Source organism: Bos grunniens, chromosome 6 (genome assembly GCF_055505025.1).
Source record: "Bos grunniens cultivar Pamir isolate PY7600 chromosome 6, Bosgru_T2T1.0, whole genome shotgun sequence".
NCBI lineage: Eukaryota > Metazoa > Chordata > Mammalia > Artiodactyla > Bovidae > Bos > Bos grunniens.
The window spans coordinates 15,538,650-15,561,984 of NC_141170.1; the positions used below are offsets into that span (position 1 = coordinate 15,538,650).

Consider the following 23,335-nt stretch of genomic DNA (forward strand, 5'->3'; position numbering starts at 1 on the left):
CCAGGCAGGGGAGCCTGGTGGGTTGCCGTCTATGGGGTCGCACAGAGTTGGACATGACTAAGGCGACTTAGCAGCAGCAGCAGCAGCAGTAGTAAGTCCATACAGTGAAACATCCTGAAACCATTTTTATTGTTTTGCAGGAAATTAGTTCCCTGACCAGGGATTGAACCTGTGCAACTTGTAGTGGAAGGGGGACGTCTTAACCACTGTACTGCCAGGAAGTCCTGGCAGTCATTTTGAATGCTATTAAACATGAGTATTTTTTTTTTTTGACTTGTCAAGTTATTCAACATACATTCTTCAGTGGGAAAAAAAGCAATTAAAAAGACCCACATTAATTCATGTAAAGAAAATGTTCCAAAAGGGCACACAGCAAGATATTAACAGTCTCTATTTTAGAACAGTGGTATTATTTTCAATAATAAAGATATGTTGCTGTTATAAAAAGATAAGACAACACTAACTTTATTTTTAGTATTTTAAAAAATCTGTAATTTTCCTCAGGCGGATCAATAATATGTTTAGATACCATGAAAGCCAAGAAAGAGGAAAATATCAGGACAGAGAAGCTGTATCAAGAAAAGTACATCCTTGCATATTCCTACCACAAGTGGGTTGAATATCACTGGTGATATCACATCATTCTATCTTAGAAGTAAACTTAAATAATTTAAGTAAGTGTTTCATATGGGAGGTGTTTCTAGGAAGCATTGGCAGCAGCAGAAAGACAGAAGAAGAAAGGGAAGGAAGCTAATTAAGGGTGAATTGTTACGCAGATCCATCCTTGTGGGTCCCAGGGGGTTCTGGGAAACCTCTTAGGAGCTACTTCAGAGTTGCCCCCATCTCCATCATTTCGGTGAGGTTGCTTGATTTTTCAGTCACCAGCTCTCTTCAATCACTATTGAGACCACTTGGGAGGAGACGAGGAGAAGGCAATGGCGACCCACTCCAGTACTCTTGCCTGGAAAAATCCCATGGATGGAGGAGCCTGATAGGCTGCAGTCCATGGGGTCACGAAGAGTCGGATACAACTGAGCAATTTCACTTTCACTTTTCACTTTCATGCATTGGAGGAGGAAATGGCAACCCACTCCAGTGTTCTTGCCTGGAGAATCCCAGGGACGGCGGAGCCTGGTGGGCTGCCGTCTATGGGGTCGCACAGAGTCGGACACGACTGAAGCGACTTAACAGCAGCAGCAGCACTCCCTGGGAAGCCCCTCGGGGCAGGTAGAGGGTGGGGATAAAAAAAGTGAGAGAATTAAGAAAATTACAATTTGTTTCAACTGGTCTGTGCTGAACACTGTGTTAGGTGCTATAGAGATTGAAAAGAAGCATAACATAAATTGAGCTTACAATTTAATGGGATACTTACATATCTTTGAAACATTTAGTGGCAATAAAGGCTGTATATAGTTAAGTGTCAGTGGGAAAGATACAGCTGAAAATGCTAACCAGGAGAGAGGGATGTCTGTATTTAAAAGTAGGTCATATACTTGAATCCTAGACCATAGCAGAGGATTATATGACAATTGAAAATGAGGGTGTTCTAGGTGATAAGCCCAGCCTGGGCAAAAAATGTCAGAGCAGGTGGCTGAATATCTTCCAGTTGTCCCTCTAGATCTCTCTTCGTTCTTCTCTATCCAGCTTTGTGCCAGAAAAGCTGACGTTGATGAACAAAATTAACAGATTTCCTTGTACTCTGGCTTCCAGAAGCTGGCTTTGGCAGGCAGTGTCACTAGTAAATCAAAGAGGAGGAGAATGGGACTTCTTTGGTGGCCCAGTGGTTAAGACTCTGTATTTCCAATGCAGGAGACGCGGGTTTGATTCCTGGTTGGGAAACTGAGAGGGACCAAAAAGAAAGAAGAGGGAGATTAGGGTATTTCTATCCTAGCACCCTTCCTGCAGGGACTCATCAAGGCTTTATTATAGTCAGCAGGTCTCTACACACAGCTTTCTCTCCTCTCTGGGTTCTGGTAGTTTCTTTCTTATTAGCTCAGGAATACTGCATGGGTCCTTTTAGCTTTTCTTAGAACCTGTTCACCGGAGAAGGCAATGGCACTCCACTCCAGCACTCTTGCCTGGAAAATCCCAGGGACGGAGGAGCCTGGTAGGCTGCAGTCCATGGGGTCGCACAGAGTCGGACACGACTGAAGCGACATAGCAGCAGCAGCAGCAGAACCTGTTCACACCTTTATTAAATTTGCCTCAAATGGCTCCTTCAATGTAATGGGAGTTCTCTGCCAGCAGCCTTCCTGAGAGGGTGAAAGGGGGCTGCTTGGGAGGAGAGAAGAGCTAAACTTTTGGCAGAACTTGAGGGTGATGGTTCATGTTGAGAAGTAGAGGCAGGTAAGCTGGACATTTCTTTTAAAATTTTTCTAAAGAAAAATGGTAGTCCAGATTTAAGGGTAATAATCTGAGTAGAGTCTTAAAATTCTTGACTAACATGTAAATGACTGCTTGCCAATGCAGCACACAGCAAAGGGGATCACCTGTCTTCTATCCCGAGCCCTCTTTGGCCTCATTTGTTTTCGTCTCAATACCTGTGAGCATATAAAAGCAACAGTCTTTTTTGTGGTACCTCCCTCCAGCCAGGTAGGCACAAATCCAGTGACCCTCTGTGCTTCTGCCTCAGGGCTCAGCTGAAGATCAAGCAGCAACTGAAACTTCCCAGAGAGGCTGAACAACAGACTATTCAATTCTAATAATCCAGTTTTACCTCTGAGGAAATTGGCTGAAAGGTTTTCTTTTGGTTCTGCTTCCTTGAAAAAGAAGTGCCATTATAACAATTTCCCTCTTTCAACTTTGGCTGATAAACTCCCAAAGAGACGCACTTAACAAAGAGGGTCTAAAAACGTGATTTTCATCTGAGCAAGAATTATGAGTCCATGAATGTGGTAACAGGAGAGCCAGTAACCATTTAGGGGAAAGAATTACATCATTGTTACAAGATTGCAACATGATAACCTCCACGTTGTCTTAAGGGTTCTATGCAAAATGGTCAAGGCCTAGGGAAGGAAGTAAATTCACATACCCTGTCGGGTTGCTCAATCCTTGTTTTCCTCTTCATTGATTTTCATCTGCTCATCTCTTCGAGGCTCTGGACAGATGTACTTCCTTCTCCACTGGCCCAGTGAAAGAGCAGTCCTAAATTGCTAATTCATATAGAAAGAAAGCCTGTAAGCCTGGGCAGGCCGCAGTGCCAGTTCTAACATTTAGAAGGAGCCATATTTGTTTATCATATACAAATATCTTTTTCACAACTGGAACTTCCAACCCCAAAAGGCTTGGGGGAGGACTGGTTTGGTGGCTCACTGGTCATTAAAGACCTAGGCTCTTTCTGTCATTTTCCACCAACTTATACATGATTTCTACCCTCAAATAACCTCATAGTCTAAAGTGGCTGCTAAAACTCCAGCCATTACTTCCAGTAAGAAGGAAAGAAGCATAAGAGAGGTATCTTCCATCCCTTTAAGCAGTCATCCCCCTCAAAGTCCCAAGCAACACTTGAACTTATACTTTATGAATAGAACTTAGTCTGTCAGGAAGCCTGACAAATAATCTATTAGCTAGGTACCTCAGTTCAGTTCAGTTGCTCAGTAGTGTCTGACTCTTTGGACCCCATAAATCGCAGCATGCCAGGCCTCGCTGTCCATCACAAACTCCCGGAGTTCACTCAGACTCACGTCCATCGAGTCAGTGATGCCATCCAGCCATCTCATCCTCTGTCATCCCCTTCTCCTCCTGCCCCCAACCCCTCCCAGCATCAGAGTCTTTTCCAATGAGTCAACTCCTCGCATGAGGTGGCCAAAGTACTAGAGTTTCAGCTTTAGCATCATTCCTTCCAAAGAAATCCCAGGGCTGATCTCCTTCAGAATGGACTGGTTGGATCTCCTTGCAGTCCAAGGGACTCTCAAGAGTCTTTTCCAACACCACAGTTCAAAAGCATCAATTCTTTGGCACTCAGCTTTCTTCACAGTCCAACTCTCACATCCATACATGACCACTGTCATTCCTTAAAAAAAAAAACAAAAAACTGGCCTTTATTAATGAGGAAGGCAACAAGATACTGTTTAAGCAGCTAGCAGGATCTGTCATTCTGCAACGTAATTTTTTTTTTAAATAATAAAAAGAAAACCTTCCATAGATTTCTGTGAGAATGTGAAGATATCAGAAAGCTAATGCAATATAGATTTACAGCAGTTTTCATAGAGATCAGGCACTTGGAATAGTATTGGAACTGAAACACAATTATTACATTTGTATCACTGTGCCACTTTCTATAATACATATGGATAAAACTTGGCCCAGAAGTGTGTAAGTTTCTCTAAATGTGTTTTATGATAAAGTTAGGAGGCTTTTGGAGTGTGGCAGTGTGTGTGCGCTTAGTTGCTCAGCCATGTCCCACTCTTTGTGACCCTTTGGGCTGTGGCTCACCAGCCTTCTCTGTCCATGAGATTTTACAGGCAAGAATACTGGAGTGGGTTGCCATTTCCTTCTCCAGAGAACCTTCCTGACTCAGGGATTGAACCCACATCTCCTATGTCTCCTGTATTGCAGGCAGATTCTTTACACGCTGAGCCATCGGGGAAGCTGGAGTGTGATAGCATGGAGGCGAACTGCTCTCATCCCTTCATATTAAAGAAGATTCCACAGCTCCCCGCAAAGGCAGCTTGAAAGCTTGACCATGGCTAGGCAGGCTCACGGGAAATGGAAAGCGATCTGACTTCGGCAGAAGGGAACAGCCAGAGTGAAATATTAAAAGTGTGCGTGTGGTGGGGGCAGGAGGCAAACCGGAGTTTAAAAACTCACCAACACAGATAAATTTTCAAAAGAAATTATTTCGTGTGCAAACTAAACTGGCAGTGGCTTAGCAACAAAATGATGCTTTTTGTTTTAGCTCTATCTGTTGACCCACCTGCAAAGGACCCCAAAATAATCACTCTAAACAAGGACAAAGTAGCTGCTATGTAAACATATCCTCAGTGATGCCCTCTAGCCGAAGCTGCACCCACTCCCCCACCCCAAGTTCTTCCATTCAAGTGTGAGTTCCTTGAAGGAACTCAGATTCCTTATTACATAGATATTATGGAACCACCAATGAGGATTAGCCATCATGCTTTAAGAAGCAGAGTTGAGTAGTTACAATGGAGACCTTAAGGTCCACAAGCTAAAATACTTGCTTTACAGAAAATACTTGCAGGATCCTTCTTTTAGCTCACTTGGTAAAGAATCTGCCTATAAGGCTGGAGACCCCGGTTTGATTCTTGGGTCAGGAAGATCCTCTGGGGAAGGGATAGGCTACCCAACTCCAGTATTCTTGGGCTTCCCTGGTGGCTTCAGATGGTAAAGAATCTGCCTGCAATGCGGGATATCTGGGTTTGATTCCTGGATTGGGAAGATCCCCTGGAGAGGGGATGGCAACCCACTGCACTATTCTGGCCTTGAGAATTCCATGGACAGAGGAGCCTGGTTAGGCTACAGTCCATGGGGTTGCAAAGAGACGGACCCAACTGAGCAAGTTTCACTTCCACACTTTTCTTTACTGCCCTAAGTTGATATGCATCCGTTTATTTCCTAAGTATTTGTTAATCAGCCATCTTATACCCAGTACCATGTTCCTAATTTCTATTTAGGAAGTTATCAGACAAATGAAAGGATACCTAATTAAAATGCTCACTGAAAAGACAGCTATTTGAGAAGCAAAAATAGGTTGTAATGTGAGCATATACAGAAAGCGTTAACACAGAACAAAGAGGAGGGGAACTGTAACCAGGATATGCTTCCTGCTGAAAACAATATCTGGGTTGATACTGAAAGGCAAGCAGGAGTTTACCAGGCAAAGAGGGAGACAGAAGGCACAGCAATTTCAAAGGCCCAGAGAGAAATTAGGGAAACTTAAATATCTCAGAGATGAGGCTGGAAAAGATCAGCAAAGGCTTAGAGATACCTATGTCAGATTAATGGCAAGGGTAATGGATGAAAGGACTGTCATGAAGTAGTTAAAATAGGTTAAGTTAGGCCATTGTGGGGCAGAATTCAGGATGTGATTGCTGTTAAGTACAGCTGAAACCCTGGTCAGGATTGGATGAGGGAAGGGTGATAAAATATTAACAGGAGTGGAAGAGTAGGAAGAAAGGTCACTGCAAGCCAGTGACTCTGACCTGGACATGAGGGTGTTGTCTTGCTTGTTCAGGATATTCAAGAAGTTTTCATAGTCAGACAGTTGTCCAGGGAACTGCCCAGTGACTGAAAGCTTTGCCTCCACTGCAAATGAAAATTAAATGGTCCCCTTCATTAATCTTTCAAAATCGCTTGGCAGGCCACATTTGAAATTCTTTTGGATATTATAAAGCCTTTCATTCCAGATTAGAGATAAAGACTTAACATGCAAATGTCAATTGAGGTCAAAACATTGTAATTTATTTGGACCAAAGTACAACAGACAGTGAACCAACAGAGGTCAGATCTTTTCCAGTTTTAATTCATGGAATTTTAGACAAGGAAGGAGTCTCTAATGAATAAGTCTCTTATTAATTAGGTTATTAAGTAGTTCTGTTAATTCTGAAAAGGAGCTAGGGAGGAATGAATAAAAGCTAAGAAGATATCTTGGTCATATTCAGGAAATGTGTGATCTTTTCATTGAGACTGTAGCAGAGGAAAAAGTTTTTCTTGACTCTCCGAGGGTCTCTGAAAATTAAGCAAATGAAGAGAGATTAACAGGATAAAAGCATACAAATTTTATCAAATTTTTACATGTTATATTGGAGGGCTTCCCTGTGACTCAGAGGTAAAGAATCTGCCTGCCAATGCAGGAGATGCAGGTTCCATCTTTGGATCTAGAAGATCCCCTGGAGAAGGAATTGGCAACCCACTCCAATAATTTCGCCTGGGAAATCCCATGGACAGAGGAACCTGGAGGGCTACAGTTCATGAGGCCTCAAAGAGTCAGACATGATTGAAGGACTAATACTTTCACTTTTCAGACAAAGAAATGATAAATTTGTGAAGAATTGACAAGACAGTGGGGTTTGGCCTAGGGTTAGTAAATGGTGAAGGAATTACTAGGAAGAAAAGGATTAGCTTAAGTATGTTTATACAGGTTTCTCAGCCCTAAATTCAATCTCTGGCAATATGAATGCCTATAATTTTCTCCTGGTATAGGGAGGGTACCTTATATATGGGAGTTTGATGACCAGTTTGGGGGAAGAAGGTTGGGGGTTGGAGAGACCTTCCTGCTTTTGCTGTTTTCTCTGATTCCTTCAGTTGAAGATATTCAGTATGTCAAGGTGCTATGTTTGGGGGGTACTATGTTCTGAATCTCATCAAGATGTACCTTGTTTAGTAAGATATTATTTTAAAAAATAATTATTTGAGAGCATTGTTGTGGATATATCACATTTAAGTGGAGGATTTTCCCCCAGTTTATTGTTATTTGGTTTGAAAATTTCATTGAATTTTTGCCTGACCTCCCCTCTCCCAACAAAAAGTTGTAGATTACTATACCTATATGCTCCCCACTCCCCTTGCCACCTTCTGCATGTGCATGCATGTGTGCTAAGTTGCTTTAGTCGTGTCTGAGTCTTTGTGACCCTATGGACCATAGCCCTCCAGGCTCCTCTGTCCATGGGATTCTCCAGGCAAGAATACTGGAGTGGGTTGTCATGCCTTCCTCCAGGGGATCTTCCCTACCCAGGGAGCCAACCCGGGCCTCTTAAATGTCTCCTGCATTGGCAGGCTGGTTCTTTACCACTAGTGCCACCTGGGAAGCCCAACCCTGTGCATACCTTTTTTTTTTTTTAAATATTTGTTTGGCTGTGTCGGGGCTTTAGTTGTAGTATGCAGAATCTTTCAGTTGCAAGATATGGGATCTAGTTTACTGATCAGGAATTGAACCTGGGTGCTCTGCATTGTGAATGCAGAGTCTTAGCCACTGGACCACCAGGGAAGTCCTTGTATACCTTTTTATTTCTCATTATGTGTTTAGTTCTGTCTCTTCCACTAGCTCTTAAGTCTCCACAAAGGTAGGAACTATTCAGTTTCGTTCACTATTTCCCAGTTCTTAACTCAGTGTATGCCATATACTAAGTGCTCACTAAATATTCTTGAAAAAATAAATGGAAACCATATTGAAATACTGTGTAGATTTCTATGATGTAGTTAGTAAGTACAAGCAGTTTTTTATATGTCTATTAGCAGAGAAAAAAGAGCAGTTCTATAAGCATTTTTTAGGGGACACTGAACATGCAATTAAAAAGTTCATATTATAAAAAAAATTCTATTAGAATATGACCTTATTAAATACACAGTATTACATCATACTTCCAGACAAATTTTACAAGTTTTACGTGTGCACACTAAAACTGGTCTTGCTCCACTTTTGTTTGTTCATATTAAAATTTCAAACATAAGGTCCTGAAGAGAAATATTCTGAAGTACTAAGATTTATTTCTATTTCTGCTATTTTAAAATGGAAAAGTGATTTTTTCGCCCCTAGAATTGAAATTTCAAATAGTTACCTTGGGGTTTTTACATAAGATGCAATTTTTTTTCTAAAGGCTCTTTTCTAGCTAAATCAATCGAAACCTATGTATTAATATTTATAAATGTATCAGGATTGAATTTATTCTGAAATAGATTCCTAGGGTTGTGAAAGCTAGAGCTTGCTCTAACAAAAGATTTTAGCCTTCAATTTTTTTTTTCTTTGCTCGCTCATCTATCCCTTCCAACATTTCATTGCGCTTATAGAAAAATTAGTTGATTTCAACATCATTTTCACTTGCAGTGGTTTTTAGCAGTGAGTGCTCAGGTCGATCAACTGCTTCCTTGGTCTTACAAACTATGCTATGCTATGCTAAGTCACTTCAGTCGTGTCCGACTCTGTGCGACTCCACAGACGGCAGCCCACCAGGCTCCGCCGTCCCTGAGATTCTCCAGGCAAGAACATTGGAGTGGGTTGCCATTTCCTTCTCCAATGCATGAAAGTGAAAGGTGAAAGTGAAGTCGTTCAGTCGTGTCCAACTCTTAGCGACCCCATGGATTGCAGCCTAACAGGCTCCTCCTCCCATGGGATTTTCCAAGCAAGAGTACTGGAGTGGGATGCCTACAAACTATGGGTAAGTAGTTATATAAACACCAGGTGTTTTGTATCAATATATCTCTTTTGCAGAGCCTGTGGAGAAATTGCCAGGAACAAAAGTAGACCCTTTTTTCCTTCTTTAAACGACAGAAACCCTAAGAACCTTCACCATGAGCGAGATGGGATTTATGGTACAGCCACAAAAGAGAAGAAACGGATAACTTCGGAGGTTAATCATGCGGTGGCCTATCTGAACCTGTGTTTTGAGGACGCCAGTCAGGCCCCGCCAGCTGTCCCCAGCATCAGGAAGGACAACACTCCCCAGCTGGCTGAAAACTCCCGCCGCCCGCGCCCGAGCCGGGCTCGGAGAGCACGCGGGGCGGGGGCGGTCCCCGGCAGGAGGTAATTGGAAACCACACTACCCAGAGTGCTGTGCGCAGGCGCGGGCGAGAGGACGCCGGGCGCCGGCTGGGCTCGGCGAGGCCGCGCACAGGGGCGCGTGTCCGTCGGGTGCTCGCGCGGGGCCGGTGCGGCGCCGTCCAGGGTTGCAGGAACCTGGCAGCCCGGCTGCATCCTTGGCGAGGCCCGGGACGGGGGCGGGGGTGGGGAACCGAGCGGAGGGAACCAGCCGAGGACTGAGGTAACCGGGCTTTCGTCCCCCGCCCCCCCCAACTCCCTCTTTTCTTTGTGCGGTGCTGTCCGCTCGTGCGAAGTCCTCCGTCACCTCAGCCCCGAGCCCAAATCGTAGCGCCGCCCGGGCTCGCGCCTGTGGCGGAGAAACTCCCCGAGTCCTGCACGCAGGAACCCAAACTCCCCTGCCGGGAGGGTTTGGGCCCCTTCAGCCGCTGCGCGGTTTCTGTCGCCCCCTCCCCCGTTTGTGGCGAGAGGCAAGGCGCGGGGTGGGGGGTAGTCGCGTTCCTCGAAGGGAACCCCGGTCTCCGACTCCCTCAGCCTGGCTCGTTCCTCAGGGTCTTTCGAAGAAGAGAGAGGCGGGCAGGTGCTTCGCGGGGTCCGGGCGAGGGCGGCATGTGGGGGCGGGGCGGGCCCTGCGGTGAGGACGCGCCGCCCGCGAGGGTCGGGGAGGCGGGCGCGGGTATCGGGGTCAGCCGCCGTCCGGGATGCTGGCCCTGGGGCCGTGCTGGCCGTCCGTCCGGAGGGTAACCCTCCGGGACTGGCCTGCCGGCGAGACTCATGGCCCCGGGGGTCTGGCTGGCGTGTGCTGGGGGCTTGCAGCTCGCCTTAGGTGGAGACCCTGCGGGGGGCGGGGGGGTGTCGAAGAGTGCCTTGGAGTTTGAGAGCAGAAACTGCAGCCTCTTTCAAAACACGCCTCTGCTCAGTGGAGTTGTTTCACAGCCCGGGATGCCTGCGCTTTCCTCCTTTTCACGCACTTCTGGGCTTCGTTAGCCTGCTGGTTTCCCTGAGAGAGGCGATTTATCTCCATCCTTCGCGCTTTCTAGCCTGGGGCTGGTCCTTGACTGGATTTGACAGTCCTAGCGTTTGGATTGCCTGAGTTTGAAAAGGTTTTTGTTTTGTTTTGTTTTGGTATGTTTTCCCACCTGGCAATGTTAGATCGGGTGACTTTAAGTAGGCTATTGAACTTTTTTTGTCAGGATTCTTTTACATCTGTATTAATAGCGTAACTATGCTTGGCCATTTTAGCTTATGCTTATGTTATACTGCTTCGGGAGGATTCTTTGGGAAAATGTTCTTGCAAGAAGCTAGGTTGACACAGGTGTTTTATCTGCTGGTTGCACTTTTTCTTTCTTTGCATTCCCCCTCTCCCCTCCTCCACCCCGGTGAGGTTAATTAATTGTTGGGCTGTTGGTGTTCTTCATTCTCGTAGACCGAGGAAATTCTTTTCCTCCGTCTCCCTCCAGTGTTGATCCTGCCAGAGAGTAGTCTTGGGTAAGCAGAGGACCTCAGCTAAGCGGTGGGTTATTTCATTGGCTGCAGCTTTTCCTCCCCCTCCCTACGAGCACCCATTCTTTTGTCACTCATCCCGTGACCTACTTCAGACTTTAGTCGCTGTATATATCGCCTTTAAGATACAGAGAGTATGAACATAAATAAATATCAAAAGAAATTTTAGGATACCATACTCAGCTATTGCTTAACTTCATGTTAACATTTCAAGTTGCCAATACTTTTAAAATCTTTTTAAAAACATTTATTTTTAATTGGAGTATAATTGCTTTGGGGCCTTCCTGGTGTCTCATCGGTAAAAAAAAAAAAAAAAAAAAAAATCTGCCTGCAATGCAGGAGGCGTGGGTTCCATCCCTGGGTGGGGAAGATCCCTAGAGAAGGAAGTGGCAACCCACTTCAGTATTCTTCCCTGGGAAATCCCATGGACAAAGGAGCCTGGTGGGCTTCCTGGGGTCACAAAAGAGTCTGACACGACTTACTGACTAAAAAAACAACAATAATTTCTTGACAATGTTATGCTGGTTTCTGCTGTACAACAGTGTGAAATCAGCTGTAAGTATGCGTATATCGCCTGCCTCCCACTCCTCTGGGTCATCACAGAGCATTTAGCTGAGTTTCCTATGCTATAAAGCAGCTTCCCACTATAGTGTGTATGTCAGTGCTGTTCTTAATTCATCCCCCTCTTCTTCCCCACCTCTGTCCACAAGTCTTTTCTCTGTGTCTTTATTCCTGCCCTATAAATAGGATCATCAGTATCATTTTTCTAGATTCTTTATAAAGCTGCTAATTCTTTTAACATTTGATAAGATTATTATTATTTTCTAAGATGGTAATATATTCTGTAATAATTGCACATTCTGTCTCCTGGCAGGAAATTTAATTCACAGCCACTGAGGATAATTTTTAAAAACATTGTTTCCTCACTTGTTAAGAAAGTGAGGTAGATATATTAGACTCCATATCCTTTATCAAAGTAGTTTATATTTAGAGGAATTTTAGGTTCATAGCAAATTTAAGTGGGAGGAACAGAGATTTCTCATATACTCTCTGCCCTCATATGCTCCTGCCTTGCCCCATGTAAGCAGTCTCCCCCTCTATCAAAATCCCTACAGCAAAAAGGTAAATTTGTTAGTAACCTACATTGATATACCATTACCCAAAGTTCAGAGTTTACATTAAGGTTCACTCTTGCTGTCTATTGAATATTCTGTGGATTTAGACAAATGACCTTTTTTCAAAAAATCAAGAACTCTAAAGAATTGTAGAGAACTGAAAATGGGTTTGTCATTTTGAAAAGATTAAAGGGACTATTTTGAATGTCCTAAAAATTAATTTCAAGAATTTTATGTTTTAAAACATTGGATATCTAAACTGGTTTTTTATATTTGAATTTTCAACAAAGGTTAATTATTTTTATATATTAAGAACTAAAGCGATGAGGAATAAATACTTCATAGAAGTAACAAAATGTCATGTCTTTCAGTCCTAAAACTCATTAGCTTGACCATTTCTTCACTATTCTGAAAAACATGTTTTATGTTAACCAATGAAGGAAGAAGAGATGGAACATTTAGAATAGACATTTGGGGATTTCCCTGGTAGTCCAATGGCTAGGACTCTGCGCTCCCAAGGCAGGGAGCCCAGGGTTGATCCCTGGTCAGGGAATTAGATCCCACATGCTGCAACTGAGAGTTCCAATGTTGCCTCTAAAGATACCACATACTGCAGTTGAGACCCAGCATAGTTAAAGTATACTTTTTTTTAAACTGATGTCAGTATTCCGGATATAACTACACTAAAATGTGACCCATTAGGCTTTTTTTTGATCTGTTTTCTTTGTCTGAAAGCCTTTTGTGGAAACATCAAAATGTAATAATGAGGTGGAACTAGACAGTTCTGGGTTAGAATACCAGCTCTTAATTTGTTGGCTGTGTGCCCACGGCAGGTTATTTTCTGAACCTATTTCCTTAAATGTAAAAGGGGGTAAAATACTAATTTTTATAACAGGTGAAGTCATTTTAGAAACTGTAAGGCACTATCGTTTATTGATATCATTAGTCACATGTTGTATTTCAGAATGCTGTCAGTTTATTTTTTTGTTGAAAACTGCTTATGTAAGTACTATGAAACTTTTTTTTAAAGGCTATACAAGAGAATTCATTGTCTGTGAATAGTTTAGTTGATTCTTGTGAGTTAGAGGTAAAATTATGGAAGAGGGTCAAAGGGAAGAGAAAATTTCTACTTTGTCTCTGGTTCTTAACCTGGGTCTATGGATGTACCCATAAATGGTCTTCCAAGATTTCTGTGAATTCTGTGTATATTTCTGTTTTTCTGGAGAGAAGACCCACAGCTTTCAATGTATGTTTAAAAGGAGTTCACTACCCCTTTTTTAAAAAAAATGGGAGTGTAATAGCTTTACAATGTTGTGTTAGTTTCTGTTGTACAACGAAGTGAATCAGGTACGTGTATACATATATTTCCTCCCTCTTAGACCTCTCATCCATCTAGATCATTGCTGAGCTTTCTGTGCTGTATAATAGCTTCCCACTAGCTATTGATACATGTAGTGTGTGCACACACACTATATATATAGTTATATATATATGCTACTCTCTCTCTCTCTCTCTCTCTCTCTCTCTCTCTCTCTATATATATATAATGCTACTCTCTCAATTCATCCCACCCTCCTCTTCCCCTCTGTGTATCCACATGTCAGTTTCCTATGTTCTGTGTCTCTATTCCTGCCCGGCTAATAAGTTCATCTGTATCGTTTTTCTAGATTCCACATACATGTGTTAATATACAATAATTGTTCTTTCTGAGTTGTCAGAATGAGAACACTGTACGACAGACTCTAGGTTCATCTACATCTTTACAGATGACCCAAGTGATCCTTTTTATGACTGAGTAATATTCTATTGTATATATGTATCTTCTTTATCCATTCATATGTCGATGGACATTTAGGTTGCTTCCATGTCCTGGCTGTTGTAAATAGTGCTGCAGTGAGCATTGGGGTACATGTGTCTTTTTGAATGATGGTTTTGTAATCTATTCTGTAATAATTGCGCATTCTGTATCCTGTCAGGAAATTTAATTCACAGCCACTGAGGGTAATTTTTAAAAACACTATTTCCTCATTTCTTAAAAAGAAAGTGAAGAAGATATATTATACTCCACACCCTTTATCAAAATACTTTACGTTTAGAGCAATTTTAGATTTATTGCAAATTAAGTAGGGGAACAGAGATTTCATATACCCTCTGCCCTCATATGCCCCCTGCTTTGCCCCATATATGCACAGTCTTCCCACTATCAAAATCCCCACACCAAAAAGGTACATTTGTTACAGTCAGTGAACCTACAATGATATACCATTACCCAAAGTCTAGAGTTTTACATTAAGGTTCACTCTTAGTGTCTGTTGTATATTGTGTGGATTTAGACAAATGACCCTTTTTCAAAAAAAAGAACTCTTAAAGAGTTAGAACTGAAAATGGGTTTGTCATTTTGAAAAGATTAAAGGGACTATTTTGAATGTTGGGATTCTCCGGGCAAAAATACTGGCGTGGGTTGCCATTTCCTTCTCCAGAGGATCTTCCCAACCCAGGGATCGAACCTGAGTCTCCCGCATTGCAGGCAGACTCTTTACCATCTGAGTCACTGTGGAAGCCCCCAAATTAATTTCAAATGGCTTTTGTGTATTAAAACATCGGATATTTAAACTGGTTTCTTATATTTGAATTTTCAACAAAGGTTAATTATTTTTATATATTGAGAACTAGAGAGATGAAGGAGAATAAATGCCTCTTAGAATAACAAAATGCCCTATTTTTCAGTCCTAAAACTCCTTAGCTTGACCATTTCTTCACTTTTCTGAGAAATATGTTTTTGTGTTAACCAGTGAAGGAAGAATAAATGGAACATTTAAAATATACATTTTTTTTACACTAATGTCAATATTCAAGATATAACCATATAAAATGTGACCCATTAGGTTTTTTTTTTTTTAATTATTTGTCTGAAGGGCTTTTGTGGAAGCATCAGAATATAATAATATATTGAACTCAGTTCTGAAACTAGACAACTCTGGTTTAGAATATCAGCTTTTCACTTTTGGCTGTGTGAACCAAAAATGGTCTTCCAAGAATCTGAATTCTGTGTGTACTTGTGTTTTTTCCTGGGGAGAAGAACCAAAGCTTTCAACATACGTTTAAAAGGAGTTCACAACCTTTTTTAACAGAACCATTTAGATAACAACCATTAGCTTCAGTTATCTAGGTTTCTGTACTAGATTTTTTGCATACTATTTTCAAAATTAGTGCTTTTGAGAAAAAGTGAACAGAATTGTGTGTGTGTATGCAGATAATTTTTGAAGCACTGCGAATGCCTGTTTTTCTTCTAGAACTGGAGGTTGATATTTTTGATGTAGTATGTTGATAGCAGTCAAAGTACTGCTGCTTACACCTGGAGTACATACCACTGATTGATCCATTACTGTTAGTGAGTTAATTTCCATGCCTCCCTCCACCCCTCTAGTGTTGATGGGCAGCAGACTGCGTGGCGAAACATGCACCCTAGTACCATCCAGCACATTGGAATAGTATTTTGAAATGTTAAAAGATAACTTGGTTTGTTTATCCTAAAATCTAGATTTTTTTTTTCTTTTCTCAACAAAATACTAAAATGCTAATGAAAATTAAGTATTTTTTCTTCCAAGCTAGGTGATGATATTTATATTGTATATTTCTGGTGTGATATTTCATCTTATATAACACAGAGTATGAAGTTCTATTGAATCCTAATTGATGATCATTTTAAGGTTCAGCACTGCTAGTTTGGAAAGAATATGAAATTTATAATCAGCTTATGTAGATTAGATGGTGATTTGTGATTTTAATTATGACATTTAAAATTGATATTATTTGCATTTTGTGAATTTCAGAAGTATGTTAGAGTTCTAAGATTGAGTTCATTCTTGTAATAGAGTTTGGAAGTAAGCTACATCAAACTGCCCTATTTTCTTTGTTAGTGATAGGTTGCTGAACTATAGGGCTTTACAGTGTGAAGCCAACTTCTGTTTCTGGGTCAATTACCGGTAGCAGTCACAAGGTCTAAAGACTGAGATGGATCAAGTGATGGTATACCAACTTATGAATGAATCTGTTCAGTGGAGTAATGTGTTTTTGTCTTTTTGAGTTTTCTTTTTTCTTTGATATTGGTATTTTCATTTGATATCTGAATGCTTTTTCACAGTTCAAGGTTTTAAATAAATAGTTGGGAATTTGTAGACTAGTCTACAAATTAGTAGCAGAATTGTGTTCAACTCTCTAGACTTGCACTTTTTATAAAATCTGAGAGGTCTATATAGATCTCAAAGATCAATTAGAGGTGAATATCAGCATTTGCATAGTACCACATATATATATTTGTCACTATGCTGCATCTTTTGTTATTTTATTGCAGAGGATTGCTTATTTCTTGAATAATGAAAGTGTGAGTTTAATTAATTAGAAATGGAAAACAAAAGAATCATTTTAGCAAAAATTTTACCTGTGGAAATACTGTCACATTAAAAAGATCAGTGTTTTTATAAGGGAAAAGAATCTGAAAAAGAAAAACATGTAACTGAGTCACTTTGCTCTTCACCTGAAACTAACACAACATTGTATATTCACTAAAGGTCAGTGATTTTATGTGTATTTTCTTACTCTTAAACTTTAAAAATATTAAAAAACATTTTCTCTCTGGGGAGAATATTATATCCATATTGTGGTTCCATAATCTAAACATACCATGCAAGATGTACAAAGACAGAATTAATGCTGTCTTCAGCCTCCTGTTAAGAGTTTTGGCTGTACAGTCATGCATGCCTGTGTTGAGACCTAGGCATTGCCACTTAATACGCTGTGTGACCTTGGGTAGGTTTCTTAACGTCTCTGAGCCTTATTAGCAACAGCTATAGATATAGTAATAATACTGCTTTGAATTATCCTGAGGATTGAATAAATGTGAAATATCTTAACTCAAATAATAGCACTTGCTTATATAGCTTATGTGCCAGACAGTTTATTAACTCATTTAGTCCTTGTAACAATCTTAAGAAGTTTGTATTGCTGCTTTCCTCATTTTTACAGGTGAAGAAACTGAGGCTAATAAAAGATTATGTAACCTAACCAGAGTCATAGTCATACATGCAAAGTAGATAGTAAGTACTCAGCTAATGCTGATTGTTGTATCCAGGGGTCCCCAACCTCCAGGCCTCAGACCAGTACCTGCTGTCCGATCAGTGCCAGAATTAAATTAAAGTGTACAATAAATGTAATGCACTTGAGTCATCCTGAAACCACCCTGTTTCCAGTTCATGGAAAAAATTGTCTTCCATGAAACTGGTTCCTGGTGCCAAAAATGGTTGGGGACTACTGGTTGTATCGATAGTTTTTTTTTTTTTTTAAAGAAAGGCTTAGAGCAATATAACCAGTTCTCATCTTTTGCTATAGTGCAAAATGCATCTGAATGTAGATCACTATATAGCATATTGTATTTCTTTGCTGGAAAAAATGTTGATTGGAGGATTGTGTTCCTCACCGAGGACTGAGGATCACATAATTTATAAAAGTAATAGTGTCAGTTTATTGAATGCTTACTGTGAACTAGATACAGGGCTAAGAATTAATACATTACATATATTACTTCATTTATTCTTCACAGTAGTCTTAACAGTACGCTCAGAGTGGTTTTAAGTAACTTGCCTAAGGTTATACAGCTAATGGGACTCTGAAAACTGGCTCTTAAGTCTGCTATTAACTGCTAGTTTTTGTGCCTTGTGTTAAATACAACTATAGTTTTCTCTAAAAAAAAAGGCAACAAGTTAGTTTTAAATAGAAAAAAAGTACTTGCATAGTTTAGAACTAGAAGTACACAGGCTCTCTGTATCCGCAGATTCCGTATATGTAAATTCGAGGAAACTCGGATGAAAACATTCAGGGAAAAAAAAATTCCAGAAAATTCCAAAAAGCAAAACTTGAATTACCTGCACACTGGTGACTTATTTACATAGCATTTACATGGTATTGTTGTTTATTGTTCAGTTGCTAAGATATGTTTGACTGTTTGCAACCCCAGAGAGGATTTAAAGTAAATGAGAGGAGGTTGTACAAGGTTATATGCAAATACCATGCATGCCATTTATGTAAGGGACTTAAGCATCCTTGATTTTGGTATGAAGGGCTGTGTCCTGGAACTAATGCCCCAGGATACTAGGGGACAGCTGTAAACAGTGATTACCCAAATCTGTGGTCTCTTAGGCCAAGCCTAGCTTGCTGCTGGTTTTGTAAAGTTTTATTGGAACACAGCTACTCTCATTACTTTATGTATTTATCTGTGGGTGCTTTCCTACTGCACTGGCATGGTTGAGTAGTTGTGACAGAGTCTGGATGGTGCATAAAGCCTGAAATATTTACTGTCTGGCCCTTTATAGGAAAAGATGCTGACCCCTGACCTAGACCAACACTGTTCTTTTATAAATGAAGAAACTGAGACGTGAGAGATTAGGTAACTTCCCAGTAATGCAGCTAGTTAAAATCCAGTTCCCCTAATACCTCCCTCACTGTTTTTTCCCCTATACCATGCTACTTCTTAAGCCTTATAAAATCAACAAGTGTATCATATGATCGTTATATGAGGAACTGTAAAGTACTCTGAAATATTATTATATATAAGAATATTTAACCTAGTTAAAACAGACATGCTAGCTATAGTAAGAGGAAATATTTGGTCATTTTTCTTAGAATTTGAAGAGCTTTGGGAATATACTTTGTATGGCCCATGCCTTAAAGGTCTGTGGCTAGTTTTAAACTTACATTTTCTTATTTTACTCCATAAATTTCTCTGTAACCAAAAAAAAGAGGCTGTAGAATTTATTCATTAATTGGTTTGAAAACAGCAGTTCAAGTTAGAAGCATATCACATATACATTTTTAAAAAGATCGTATAATTTGTACCTAGTTTTTTCTGCTTACTAGTACTTTATCCGTGGGCATTTTTAAGCACTGAGGTGATGTGATCAGATTTGAATTTGGGGATGATAACTTGCAGCAGTAACAAGGATGTGAGAGAAGAGGCTGTGGGGAGGCTGTGAGATGATGGGGCCTGTGAGTGAAGTGCTGTGGCTAGAGAAGCAAGGCCAACAGTATGAGGAAAAGTTAGGGAGTAGAGTTATAATCTAGTTATGAAACTAGATTATAGTTGGATAAGTGGAATGGGAGCTTTGAGTACATATAAACTATTGCATTTTTAATGGGGAGCCTTCTTGATCACCAAGGCTAGTTTAGATTCTCCCATGTTACCCAGTGTATCTCCCTACTATTGCCTTAACCGCAGTATTGTGACCACTTGTTTGTGTCCCAAAGGGATGACTCAAGCTCCTTAATAGTAGGAATTACGTCTTATTCATCTTTTTTGGGGGGAGCGGGGGACTTATTTTAGATAACTTAAAAAATTAGATTATGCTTGTGCATAAATTTTTTTTTCCTTCTGGAGGAGGGCATGGCAACCCACTCCAGTATTCTTGCCTGGAGAATCCTATGGACAGAGGAGCCCGGGGGGCTATAGTCCACAGGGTCGCAAAGAGACACGACTGAAGTGACTTAGCAGGCGTACTTTTTTTTTTTTTTTTTTTAAGGAAAATATAAGAGATAGACCGGATAAGGTATTCCTGAATTTCTTCATATTTAGGGTCTGGCTCTTGCAGCATTTTAAGAAGTCTTGTTTTTTCCATACATTACAACCTCCTAGTCCATCTACAACATGGATGATGCAACCTTCCGTTAGCGTGCTGTATCATCTGCTGAGGGGTTTTCTTTTAGGCCACCAGCACCATCCTTCTAATTTTGGAGCAAGTACTTCTTGGTGTGTAATGCATGTTATTTTTGCATGTATCTTGGTAGCAAAATGTAATTCAACCTCACCTATTCTGACTGCTTTTCTTGAGCCCCTTTAAATAATTTTCTTCAGACACTATAGTGAAAACTAGTTTGTGAATCAGTACCTTGGTAAAGACAACAGAAATGAATGACTAGAAAAGTGAAATTTAAAAAGATACACAAAATGCAAACTTCAATTTTTATGAAATTCAACAGACATACAATTATTGTCAAATACAACTTTGTTCTAAGAGTTTCTAGGCACTTGATTTTTGTACCTACCTCGTTGAAGTGTGTTTAAAAAAAAATACGGACCAGACCCACTTTGAATAGCACTGCTCTAATGCCCTTTTTTGTTGCTTTGCGTGTTCACCTGTGAATTTCCAGAACCTGCAATATAACATCTGATGACTGACTGAATGATTAAATATAAGGCGAATGGTATTTATCCTTAACACTGACAGTGTTTGGGTTTTTTTGTGAAATGTTATAAAACCACATGACCAGTATATATCATATCCTTTAGTATATATGTGTGTGTGTGTGTTGGCTTATGTGTTTATCTTGTTAAGACAAAAGGAGTTCCCAAACTCCTAAGAGAAGACTGATTCTCATATAGCCATGGTAACAATTAGTCATCAGAACCAGTTTGAAATTGGCTTACTTAATAAATGACAGTTCTTTAGCGTTGGTTTTAAGTCTGTTTAATGAATCAGTAACAACGTAGTGAATAAGATTTTGCAAGCCTCTGAAAGCTCACCAGCCACTAAGCACCACACTCCCTTCCAAGCTGAGATTAGCGGTGTGCTCTACTCAGAGAGAGTGTGCTTGACCAGCAGGGCTCTCACTGGAGTATATAATAATTCTTACTTAGCTTTGTGTTTTGTTTCATATATTGAATGGGAAGTATCCCAATTTTGGACACTTGGAAACAAATTATTGGTGGATTAATTTTTTAGTAGACTTCGTTTTTATTCAGATAATTATCATTTGTTATTTGAGTACAACCCTGTGACTTTTCTGACATTCTTAAGTAAAAATAATAATAGAGACTCTTTAAGAGTTCACAAATGTAGTTCACGAATTAGATAAAATTCAAGTCCTTTTTAAAGCAAGTTATTTTATACTAGACTTTTAAACTATTATGATTGTAATAAATGCAGTGGTCTAAATCAAACAGGCAATGATTATGGGTAGTGGAACTGGAGTAGAATGCCTTTTTAATAAAACAGACCCTAAAATAGAAACATCTTACAAAATATTCAGTATAGTGAAAATGTTGTTTAGGGATCCTGAAAATGACAGTAGTGTTTAACAAGCAGACATAACAAATAACAATTGTCTCTAATATATGCTAAGAAAAACGTTTTTTTGTAAGTCATAGTAGTAAATTCTTAGAAGTTATTTGTATCTTTAATGAGTAGGAACTACTGAAGCTTGTCAATTCAGTTTGTCAAAGAAGCAGATTCTCCTTTAATTATTGGCACAATATATTTTCTTCTGGATCATCTGATTCAAAATTTAAAATCTTGGTGCACAGCAACTAGAGAGTAGCTCCCGCTTCTTGCAGCTAGAGAAAGCCCATGCACAGCAACAAAGACCCAGGGCACCCATAAATAAATGAAATTAAAATTTTTTAAATCTCTGCTATTTGCTTTTGTTTAAAAAAAAAAAAAAGAGGAAATAATGAGTGTAGCTTAATTTTTTCTGACTTAAAAGTTAAAAAATGAATTTAACATATTAATCTTTGTAATGAAATAATTGAAAAATGTCTTTGCTAAGTGACATCCTTTGTGATTATGGTTAAAATAATACATCCAGAATTCAGGGTTAAAGTAATTTAATTATATGTTGATTTAGATAATAGAAAAAGAGTCTCCAGGGTTCATAACTATTCTGTTTGTTTGGAAAGTATTTTTAGTACCTCTGCTAACTGTATGCTGTGCTCAACATGGGCCTAGTAGAAGTGAGTAGAAATTGCCTATGTTTTGCGGACTCAGTGTTACTGGAAATACTAATAGTAATCAGGCAATTATTACAAGTATTATAAATTTGAATAAAGGTTGAGTATGGTATAACAACAGACTGGTTCCAAATAGGAAAAGGAGTTCGTCAAGGCTGTATATTGTCACCCTGTTTATTTAACTTACATGCAGAGTACATCATGAGAAACTCTGGACTGGAAGAAACACAAACTAGAATCAAGATTGCCGGGAGAAATATCAATAACCTCAGATATGGAGATGACACCACCCTTACGGCAAAAAGTGAAGAGGAACTCAAAAGCCTCTGGATGAAAGTGAAAGTGGAGAGTGAAAAAGTTGGCTTAAAGCTCAACATTCAGAAAACGAAGATCATGGCATCTGGTCCCATCACTTCATGGGAAATAGATGGGGAAACAGTGGAAACAGTGTCAGACTTTATTTTTCTGGGCTCCTAAATCACTGCAGATGGTGACTGTAGCCATGAAATTAAAAGACGCTTACTCCTTGGAAGGAAAGTTATGACCAACCTAGATAGCATATTCAAAAGCAGAGACATTACTTTGCCAACAAAGGTTCGTCTAGTCAAGGCTCTGGTTTTTCCTGTGGTCATGTATGGATGTGAGAGTTGGACTGTGAAGAAGGTTGAGCACCGAAGAATTGATGCTTTTGAACTGTGATGTTGGAGAAGACTCTTGAGAGTCCCTTGGACCACAAGGAGATCCAACCAGTCCATTCTGAAGGAGATCAGCCCTGGGATTTCTTTGGAAGGAATGATGCTAAAGCTGAAACTCCAGTACTTTGGCCACCTCATGCGAAGAGTTAACTCATTGGAAAAGACTCTGATGCTGGGAGGGATTGGGGGCAGGAGGAGAAGGGGACGACAGAGGATGAGATGGCTGGATGGTATCACTGACTCGATGGACGTGAGTCTGAGTGAACTCCGGGAGTTTGTGATGGACAGGGAGGCCTGGCGTGCTGCGATTCATGGGGTCGCAAAGAGGTGGACACGACTGAGCGACTGATCTGATCTGATCTGATGGTATAATCCGCTTTATAAGTACAATGAAAAAGATATTCATTTGTTACAGGAGCACAGAGGAAGTACACCCAATCCAGGCTAAGAATAAGGGAGATTTTTTTAGGGCCTTTTTGAACAAATAAACCTGAGTTGAGTCTTATAAAAATGAGTTAAGAGTCAGCTGGGAAGGATGGATGTTGCTTTAAGGGCATTTCAAAATGAGAAGATAGCCTGAACAAAGACAGAAAGATAGCATGAAGTGTGTAGAGAATTATATGCAGTCAGGTTTTTCTCTGCACAACATAAGGTGGGGTTTACCATCTTATTTCACAAATATACACAAGTTAATTTTGATAAATACACATTCTCTGTCAACTTTAAGATGTGGCTCTGAAATTAATCAGAAACC

At 40.2% G+C, this 23,335-nt stretch overlaps 1 protein-coding gene and 1 long non-coding RNA gene across 7 annotated transcripts in view; one reads left to right on the top strand and one right to left on the bottom strand.

Annotated features, from left to right (window-relative positions):
* Positions 1 to 676: 676 nt before the first annotated feature.
* On the bottom strand, positions 677 to 1,507 carry LOC147370334 (uncharacterized). Its single transcript, XR_015165186.1, has 2 exons — positions 1,373 to 1,507; positions 677 to 1,217 (listed from the first exon to the last, which is right to left on the bottom strand). It is a non-coding gene; the product is annotated as an uncharacterized LOC147370334 (long non-coding RNA).
* A 7,452-nt stretch (positions 1,508 to 8,959) lies between these two features.
* KLHL8 (kelch like family member 8) overlaps positions 8,960 to 23,335 on the top strand; it is a 54,343-nt gene continuing 39,967 nt past the window's right edge. For 4 of the 6 annotated variants that reach the window (XM_086404883.1, XM_086404887.1, XM_086404882.1 and 1 more), the window contains exon 1: positions 9,525 to 9,716. The gene's annotated coding sequence lies outside the window, so the exon portion shown is untranslated. Of the gene's footprint in view, positions 9,114 to 9,171; positions 9,479 to 9,524; positions 9,717 to 23,335 lie in introns of those variants that run through there. The other 2 variants (XM_086404885.1, XM_086404884.1) reach the window with 2 other exon arrangements.